Genomic DNA, 11,120 nt, shown 5'->3' with positions numbered 1-11,120 from the left:
TAAGAAAGTGGCTCTGGTGACACAAGTAACCGGCCCAATAGATCTCTTTATATCCAGGGTCAATGATACCATTGACAAAAGCATCATCTTACTGGAGAAAAGAGTCTCCTTGGACCTCATGCAGGCAAAACGATCTTCGCTTGGATCACTTGCTACTGCAAATTCTCCCGTTCACCCGGTAGCTAATAATTGCTCCCTGCCACTACCAACAAATAGTGCTCCTACGCTGACCGTTCCAAACTCTGTCGATTTGTCCGTAACCCAATCGGACTCTGACCCATCATACGTCGATCTCGACGCAACCCCAGACCTAGAAGCCTGCCAATCACCGGTCGAGAAATTAGACCAGAGTGACGACAACAATCTTATACCACCTGACACAGAAACGATTCGAGACACAACAAAAATAAGGGAAATTGTCTCCACCAATCTCAAGGCAATGCCAATTAGCAAGGAAAAACCAAAGACAAAAAGTAAGAACCATAATTTGACTACACCCACCCCTAATTCCTCGGCAGGTATCCCCTGCTGGGTGGAAAATATGGTTATGGACTTAAAATCCGACCTTGAGGCAAAAATTACAGCGCAGATTAAACCACTCATATCGAAATTGGACAGACTTACGTCATTAATCAATACCAAATGTAGTTGTAAACTAAGCAGGAATGGTTCCGCCCCAATGCAGGGCGCACAGGAAATACCCCAAAAAAAACCATCCAACACCAAACAAATAACCAGCACAATAAATAAGACTAATTTATCATCAACCAAAAAAGCGGCAGTAACACATCCATTAGTCAAAAAAGCGACCAATCTGGATGCTTCCAAAAACACCCCGGAAGCGGTAGACCTTTCATCCACCACCCAAATAGACCCAGAAGGTCAATCAAAATCAAAAATAAATAACAGGCAAATAAAAGGAAATCTCACCATTCCAGCAGAGACCCCCTCCCAAGAAAATCCACCAGATCTGAAGACCAAGCAACCTCGGCCCAAAATAATCAACTTACCCCCGGAAGCTTCTCCCTTCGTGGTGGTGTTAACAGCAGTTCCCCCACTAAAGGAGGGCGTAAGAGAAACCTTCGCAGAGCTGAGGAATAAATGTGCCCAGTGGCTCCATATCCACAGACCATTACCCGCCCACATCAGGGGCGATATCTTCTCTGCACGTAGAGGAGATTGGGTTGGTAGAAGCACGAAGACAATAGCGGGGGACGTCATCAGTATCAAATTCAGGGAGATAGGGGCAGCAAACTACATTTGTAATTCGTCCAACAGAGGACCTGCCACACAAATAAACCCCCTTCCCTTGTCTTACTTCCTACCTCCATCCACAAGGCAAAATTTCTCCTCGTTAGCACACCCAATAAACCCCAACTTTATAAATCCCTCCGACTACAATATGTACCACCACCAATACCATTCAGAGAGGCCTAGATCCCTGCAAAATTCACAGTATCCAGCCTTTCAGTGGCATCCACCTGTTTCATTTCCCCAATCCACTCCTTTTGTTACCCCACCTCCGGTACACCCACCTCCATGGTCACATCACAATACCCAACAATGGTGGCAACCTCAGCAATCTACGCACTATAACACCCATTTATGGCAACAGCCGCGGCAAGGATGGCTTCCCCCATTCAAACCATTAGGCCCAAATCACCAAGACAGAGACATGAATGAATGGAGTGGACTGGACCACCGGACAAAGAACAACGATCCCACATGTTGGGACGGTTGGAATGGTCCCCACTTAACAAACAGATATAGTCCCCTGGACGGCGTCGATTGACCACCACAATTTCAGGCATATTCCCAAAACCATACAGATCGTATGGAACTTATTGAACTCCCATCAGTCTCTCCAGACCGAGAGATCCCACCTGCTCCCGTGAAACTAAAAAGACCACAAAGCCCAGATGACAGCTCAACAAACCTGAGCCTGATTTCATGGAACATCGCTGGTCTAAGGACAAAAATAGAGGATGGGACAATCCTGTATCATACGCTTAATCACCAAGTATTATGTATACAGGAGACATGGTCACTACAAGAATATCACCTGCAGGGGTACAAGACGTATTCGTCTCTCGCGCAGGCGGGACATCTAGGCAGACCAAAGGGAGGTCTGTGTATTTACCTAGCTAACACTATTCAAAATGTTAGAATAAAGGTTATTGAACTGACAACAAACCTGCAGATCCTAGGTCTTTATTTCCAGAAAAGAGAGTCGATGATCATTATTAACTTTTATAATAATCTGGAGGAACTGGACTTAGAGAGAGTTTTGGCCCATCTCCATGGAACATTAACCACCCTTATAATGCAGCAAGGAGTAGGAGGCCCGGCAACAATAGTATGGGCAGGCGACTTTAATATTCACGCCTGCACCCAACTAAAAAAAAAATGCCCAGGCATGGTGACAGAAGATGGCCTCTTACTTACACATTTTTCGCACACCAAAACGGGAGGGCAAATGAACGATCTCCTATCCGATCTGGATCTCCAGATAGTAAACACCTCGGAATATGGGGAAAACTCACTTGCACCTACCTACATAGGACGAGGTCATCAAACCACGGTAGACTTTATTATTATATCAGCCTCTCTGCAAACAAGAGTAAAGAACTTCGAAGTGCTACCGAATTCTCAGAGTGATCATGCAATACTAACTCTAAAAATCCGACTAATTCATCAAAAATGTTCCCCAGCAATAATAGCAAATGCCCTGACTCAGGAAAACATCAATTTGGATAAAGCAAATGGGTATACCATAAAGTGGGAGAGGATCAATCCTGATGAACTCACCAAAGAACTAATAAGGTCAGTTTACCCCCAAATTGAAATCTGTTTGGACATAGCTACTAATGACATGGAGCTTTTAACTAACTTCGCCCAAATCATGGAAAAAACAAAGACGCTACTTACAAGAAAACAAAAAACTGACTCATCGCGGACCACTGGTTGGTTCAATCAAGAGTGCACTAAGGCACATACAAGACTAAAGTTAGCCTTAAACAAAAATGATAGGGATTTCAGTACAATAGCCACTCTCAGGAGCGAATACCTAAAAACAAGGAAAAAGAGGAAAGAGGAACTGAAGCAAGCGCTGTGGCACGAACTCCATACCAGCGCCCAAGAAAAAAATTCAACAGCATTCTGGAGAATTATTAGATCTCCTTTCCTGGCGGACGATTCGGGCCCAAAAATCGAAGTTGCCATAGATGCTGCAACTTGGGTATCACATTTTACTAGCATCTTTCAAAAACCAACTCACGACCCAGAGCTAGAAGAAGGAGAAAAAACACTCCCACCATACCCAATAGACATTAAATTCGAAATTTCTGAAATTCTTGCGGCACTGAACTCCACCAAAAAAGGTAAGGCTCCAGGGCCGGATGGCGTCCCAGCTGACCTTTTTAAACACCAGACAGACCTCTGGGTACCAATTTTAACAAGGGTTTGTAGCGCTACGGCAAAAGTAGGAATTTTAGAGTCCTGGACCAAATCCATAATGGTCCCGATTTTTAAAAAAGGTAATCGTATGGACCCCGCCTGCTTTCGCCCAATCTCCCTGTTGGACTCGCTGGGGAAAATAGCAGGAAGAGTGATACTAGAAAGATTACAGGACTGGGTGGAAGAAAAAGGCGTCCTATCCGATCTTCAATTCGGATTCAGAAAAGGATTAGGCACTGTTGAGCAAGCCTTAAATCTATCAATAATTGTCGGAAAATATGTGCATGCAAAGAAGGCAAAACTTTATATGACCTACGTAGATCTGTCCGCGGCTTTTGACTGCGTCTCCCACACAAAATTGTGGTCCCTTCTAGCACAGATGGGGGTAGACCAACCACTCCTGAACTTTTTAAGGGAACTCTACTCCAACCCATCCGCAAGAGTTCGCTTCGGGACAAAGGGGGAACTGACGGAGACCTTCACAGTAGAGCGGGGGGTCAGACAGGGATGCGTCCTGGCACCCTTTCTTTTCTCCCTCTACACCAACAACTTGGAGGGTGAGCTACTAAAGGGTGCCTGTGACCTCCCAAGGGCCAAACATCGCCCGATCCCCGCTCTGCTGTATGCGGATGACGCTGTCCTCCTTGCACAAACTCCCCGTGAACTCCAAAGGTCCCTAAATAGATATTCCCAGTATATGAAAACTCTTGACCTCCACATAAATGTGAAAAAAACTTTCGTAATGAAGGCTGGGGTCGGGAAAAACCAGCAAACATCCATCTACCTCGACAGCCAAAAAATTGCCTCAACAAACGATTATTGTTATCTGGGGGTCACGATAGACAATAAACTTTCCTGGAAACCAGCAATAGAAGCCAGAAAGCATTGTTTTAAAAGAGCACTAGCAGCTTTGGTGTTGTTTTCCCAAAAATTAGGAAAACGTCCACCCAGAGAACTGCTAACCATATATAGAGCCAAGTGCCAATCTACAGCCCTATATGGAGCAGGACTATGGGGATACATGGACGTTACTTCTCTGCAAATCGCAGAAAATAAGTTTTTTAGATTTATCCTATCTGCCCCCAAAACATCTTCCGTTTACGCCTGCCACTTAGAATTAGGGGCACCATATATTGAAGATCTTGCCAAAATCCAACCACTTCTACTCTGGCGACGTATTTGGGTATCAGATACAAACGATATCACAAAAACAATATTGACGGATGCAATGTCTCTGCACTATGCTTTTAAAATCAAATGGCTGGCCTATATCCGGACCTTTCTTGGCGACCTTGGATTGGAAAAATACTATCGTAATCCCGAAAAAATCGGAGAACTCGCAAACGACAATTTAAAAAAGCGAGCGTTGGATCATTTGACAAACATGAGACTTCAGGCAGAAGCTGGAAAACAGTCGGTGCAGCATGCTACGCTGGTCCAATCTACTCTTTCAATGCAGCCGTACTTAAAACTTGACATTGGCATCTTTGAACGCTTTCTCCTGATAAGATTTAGATTGAACATATTTCATAAACTGGTGGCCTTTCCAACGCCAAACGTGTGGGACTCAAATCCATCCCCATGCCCATGTGATGGGACATCAAGTCAATCTTCTATTCACACAGTCCTATTTTGCAAATTTTATCAGGAACACCGCAAACTCTGGCTACTGACCCTTTTAAAATCCTGGGGTCTTAGACAATGCAGAGCAGCCATGTTAAGTTTGCAGCTTTTGGACACCGAAGCCACATGTTACCATGTCCTTAATTTTCTGAAATGTATTTATAGACATCGGAAAAACCTTTAAACAGTACTGTAATTCATTTTCTGCTTTTTTAACTTGTAAACTAGACCTTTTTGAAAGACTTTTTAAATTGTAACTGTAATGCTTTTATGGATCGTAATAATCCGAATAAAGTTTATATTTGATTTACTAGGGGCTTATCAGTAAATCAAATATGCCAATCATGGATAGCCAATCATAAAAACAGTTTACACAGAGAGCATATACACTTTAGCACTGATTAGCAGTGGTAAAGTGCACAGAGTCCTAAAGCCAACAACAACAGGTCAGGAAAAAATAGGAGGAAGAAGAAAAACGTTTAGGGATAACCCTGCGAAAAGGGCCATTTACAACAGTTTGAATTTGCGTCTTATAACGCAGGTTGGAACAATGAACTCTGCGACTCAAAATTAAGTTTGTATGTATTATATAAAAGTAGCATCAGGAAGCGTTGCTTTATTTTACAAACGCTGCCAGCTGCAATGTTGAGTTTAGCAAATAATGAATGTACTGCAAGTGTCATTAATATTTATGGGCTGAGCAGGACCGACGCAATCAATATATATCGATATTGCTGATTTTTAATTTTTTCTTTTACAAATACATTTATTGGTGCCATATAATATCACAACCCGAAAATAATATAATTCCACGTCATCCTGAATGAGGGATGGGCATTGATATGCATGGTGTTATCAAATCAAAATAAAATGTGACTTGAACTAGTTTGGATGGGATTACATGCTAACAGTTCCTGTCTTTGGTGTATTGAGTGGTAATTTAAAAAATACTAATTTTTAAGTGTGCTTCTGAATTAGTTCATTCGCTTAAATAGCATTTAAAATATGTTCCTGCTTATTGTAACTTCAGCAGCAATGACGGGAGGGAAGGAGTGCAAGTGAGGAGGCAACAGATGGCCAACCAAAAACAACAATTGGTGATGTCCACTGGGAGGAAACCAAGCACACAAAGGCGGGATAGATGGACAGTATTGACCAACAAGAGTAAAGACAAGCCAACTAAACAACCAGAAGCGCTGGGTGTGTTGAATGCCCATATCCTGATTATAGCATGTCTCGAAGAGACAGCGACAGCACTACCCTGGCAAGACCTACAAATGCTTAAACAAACAAAAGCTCATCTGGAATAACAGAGTCTGGGCTCTTTTGTGTTTTTGAAAGTTAGGGTATGTCTTCATATGTGTACATATATAAAATACAGTTAGTAGTAATCTCTATTGGGCCCATGCATCAAAAATCGGTAAAACTAGTCCTTATTTGCGTTAAATAAGGAATCGCAAATAAGGATCCGTTTTCTGCGATGCATCAACAGATTCGGTATTTATTACCGAATCGCTAAAAATCGTTAGAATATACCGAAACCTTGATAGCGAGAATGCAAAATAAAGATTAGCTAATACCGACTTAGAAAATACCGAATCGGTATTTGCAATTTAGGTATTAGCGAATTCGCAAAAAAAAGAGTTGCATTGGAAGCAGGTTGATGACATCACAACCAGGAAGTCATCCAGCCCATGCTTCATTCAGTGCCCTGAGGAGCGCAAAGGAGGAGGCAGAGCACAGGAGCTGAGCAGAGATACTCTATTCCCACAAACCAGCAATCCAGGATGGACAAGGATGCACCCTAAAACACAGACACGCCCAGAAAGAGGAAGAGGAAGTTTTCTGACAAGGAACTGTAACTTCTGATTGAGGGGGTAAGCAGCAAGCATGACAAGCTGTTTGGTAAGCTGTCACTAAAGGTGCCTGAGGCGGAGAAGTAAAAGATCTGGCTGCGCATCAAGGAGAGGGTGAATGCGGCTGGAGTCATGCACCGCAGCAGAGACGACCTGAAGAAGAGGTGGTATGACCTCAGAAAAACGGCGAAGGAGAGGATTGCTGAAAGGGTGAAGGATGCAGCTGCCACAGGAGGGGAGACATCCACAGTCGCTCCCAACACAGCCCTGGAGGACCTCGTCGAGGGTACCATTGAGCCTGAGGCACTCGTGGGGGTCACCCAATTGGACACTTCCGGCGCTGCGACTGGAGAACAAGTTAAGATGCATGCCTGTGCTGATACGCAGTGTGTTGTATACCCATGCCCATCCCACAGGCCAATCACAGTGCACAGGTAGAAGTGCCTAACACATATACCCTCACAGAAGTGTTGCATCATGGGAGTTGTAGTCATGTCATCCAATTGTGCATGTATGATCCGCAATGTAAAAGAAATGATACCAGCAGCACGTGGCCAACAGTCTGTCCAAATATGTCATTTATGAAGTTGAAAGTATGCAAAATGATAAACATATACAGTTAGAAAAAACTTTAACAATGTACTGTTTAACACACAGATGCATCACCCCTGGACTCTGATGACAGCGGACGCCTCATCATATCAGAAACACCGGCAGGGACAGATGGAGAGACTCCGCAGGGACGTCATTCCACAACACCACCACCAACAACCTCACCACCACCACCACCACCACGGACAACACCACCAAGACGCAGGGCAATTGTCCCTTCCCTGCAGGTGATGGAGATGGAGCAGAGGCCAGAAGCCACAAATGTTTCACAACAGTCGCTTGTCACTCCGCCAGCTCCAACACCAGCACGTGTCCGAATCAGACAGTGGCGCAGGCCCATGGGAAGACTTGCAGAGGGATCTGAAGAACCAGCACACGGCTACGGTGTGGTTGAGTCACAGATACTGCGTGTTCAGCGCCTGCATGAGAGACAAATGGGAGCAATGAACATTAACATGGCAAAATTGGCTAGCAAAATGGGCACGATGACAGACGCTGTGCGTGAAATTACCACAGCCGTTGCTGAGGGGAATAGATACATCATAATGTGCCTACAGGAGCTAACCCGTGCCATCCTAGCTTGACAGCACAGCAAGCGCAGGAGGCATCGCCAAGACTTGCTCCGTTCCAATTCATCCATTAGGGCCATCACAAAGCTCTGCAACAGCACAGCTGTACTTTCACGAACATCTGTGTCACTGCAGGTTGACCGGGGCCATTACTGTGGTGATGTGGCCAAGACCTTGGGCCAAGTGACCACTGCAGTGGAGCATCTGCAGTCTGGGACAATTAGTGCCAGCAATTTGGGAGTAGAGGAGGGGAGTGAGGCGGCATCAAGCGTCAGAAGCGTCTCTGTGCCTGAGAGCAGCGAGAGGAGGCGCAGTTCGCGCAGCTCCACAGCCACTGACACACATCGTGGTGTAGGATCCGGAAGCGACTCTTGAGGATGCCAAAGGTTCGCTCTACTACATTCCTGGTACTGATATGTGCTGCGTTGTAGCACTGCTCCTGAGGTGTTGGTGGGTTGAGGTAGGCAGTGAGGAGATATTAACACAAGGCGTATGCGCTGTCACCTGCCGGATGGGGAGCAAAGGGTTAGCCGTAAGTATGGGCGAAATTTGCGAATTTCCGATCCGCGAATTTGTGCGCAAGCGAACTCACAATTCGCAAAACTCGCGAATTCGTCCAAATTTGCAAATTTGCTGTTTTTGCCAGTTTGGGAGGGTTTTGTACAAGTTCGGGAACGCAAACTTACTTGTGTGGTCGCAACGGTCGCGACCATGTTGTTTCTACGTGTCCAACCTGTTGTTCATCGCGGCCACCCTCCGGTTCATCACTGCTAGCCTCTGGTTCACCAAAGCCAACCTCTGGTTTGCCACTGCCACCCTCTGGATCATCACTGCCACCCTCTGTTTCATGACTGCCACCCTCTGGTTTGCCACTGCCACCCTCTAGATCATCCCTGCCACCCTCTGGTTCATCACTGCCACCCTCTGGTTTGCCACTGCCACCCACTGGATCATCACTGTCCCCCTCTGGTTTATCACAGCACCCTCTGGTTCACCACTACCACCCTCTTGTTCACCACTGTAGATTATGGGGGAAAAGCAAAGCACACCTGCCCAGCCTCAACTGAGGTGAATTCCTTTGGGGCTGGTTAATGTGTCACTGAATTTGAGCTTTAAGTCTGGCACCTGCGTCCTGAGCTGTAAGTGCTTTCTGTTGCAGTTAAATTTTTTTTACAGGAGCATTGTGCCATACTTGTAACTATTCTCTGACCCTGCTTTGAGGGTCAGAGCAGGGTCAGAGAATAGTTGCAAGTAGGCAACTGAACTCTGGAGGGGCCCCTCAGGAAGCACTACAGGGTATGGTTACAAATTAGATTGAACTTTTGCACCTGCTAAGTACATCCAGTTTTGGAAAAATCATTTTTCTGCAATTTTGCGAGATTCGCGGGGCGCGAATTTGCTCGAAATCGAACTTGCAATCCGCGAATTTGTGCGAATTTGCGGATTTCTTTTTTTTTGCCTGTTCGCCCGGTTTTTTGCTTATTCGCAGACCGCTTGCAGCGCACCGACCGCGAGGTTGCCTATGCGGTCGTACATGGGCGCGGCCATCTTGTGCGCGTTGCGTATTTACGTTTCCGGGTGCTATTGACAATGTTGCGTTGTGTGCGGCGCACTATTACCAGTTCGCATGTGTTTTTGCTTACTCGCACGGGAAAAATCGCGCAAACTTACCCACGCGGTCCTCAATGGTCGCGGCCATCTTGTTTTTCATTCATTGCTATGATTCTGTGCATGCTTTCTAATCCTCCTTTCATCTGTGCAATCCTTTTGTTTCTTTGGACTTTTTTAAAAATCTTTTCTACTCTATATCTATCCCTCTTTTTTTCTAGATCTATATTTTGTGTTTTTTTCAACTTTTCGTTACTTTTAAAGCTACTTTTTAAAACTTTTTTTTTACTTTACTTTTTCCCTATTCTTTCCTTTTTTTTCTTTCTGCTGTAAAGGACCATGGCAAAGGGAGCCGGGAAAGAGAAGGGGAAGGGTCCCGCACCCCGTACCCGGCTCCCATGCGGGCGATTGCGGGGCAGCTAGTCACAGCCCGGGAGGTCTTCAGTGCGGAGGAGGTGGCCGCACTGGTTTACTGTGTGCAGCGCCGCCTCCCCAAGACCATCGCGGCAGGCGGCAGGATCGTGAGCGGATACGGGCTCCGGGAGTGTCAGAAGCGGTGGGAAAAGGTGTGCCGGGCCATGTATCAACACTCTCGGGTCCGGCGCACCTACAACAAGGCCACGCACCGGTGGTCCGACCTCCTGGTCCGAGAACGCGACCTGCTCGACCTGATAGGCATCGAGATCCCCGGACTTGGTGAGTAGTAGTAGCGATTTAATCACTACTCTGTTTTCTCCTGCTCTATGTGTTATCATATTGCAATTTTTTGTTTTTTCCAAAGAGCAATAATGCTGCCGATTAGATTGTAGGTAAATTATGGTTCAAAATGTTCTGTGATTGCATTTCTGGTGCACTGCTCTCCTGCTCAGTGGCGGTGCTACTATGCTTATTTGTTTTCGATTTTTTTTGCTCATTTCTTTGGCCTGAGTAATTATGTATGAGTGTACTTTACAGAACTGCGTAATGCTAGACACTAAGGGGCAGATTTACAATTACTGGTGCATCCCTGCAAATTAGCAGGGATGCACCAGTAATTGTGCGTCCCGCCTCCACCACCCATGGTGCGCCGCATTTACAATGCGGCGCACCATGGGGCAAAAACAACACAGAAGCGGCACGCATCTGTGCCCTAAAGGCAGCGCATTGCTGGAGTTGCGTCGCAACCACGACGCAGCTCCAGCATGTGCCCCTCTTCTTTACAGTAAATATATTTGTTCTCTCCTAGCCCAGGACTCTGAGCTCAGTCCAAACCATTGTCAGTGTGAGCCCTGGCTCCAGGCACACCACAGGGGGCGCAGCCATCTTTGTGGACAGCAGGCACACCTCTATTCAGGTGCAGGTGCTACTCCTCCCACCACTCCAAATTCCGACCAGGCCTATTCAGCCATGCAGACTC

Source organism: Lissotriton vulgaris, chromosome 11, assembly GCF_964263255.1.
Source record: "Lissotriton vulgaris chromosome 11, aLisVul1.2, whole genome shotgun sequence".
Lineage (NCBI taxonomy): Eukaryota > Metazoa > Chordata > Amphibia > Caudata > Salamandridae > Lissotriton > Lissotriton vulgaris.
The sequence above is the reverse complement of the archived record's forward strand: the minus strand, read 5'-3'. Positions refer to the sequence as shown.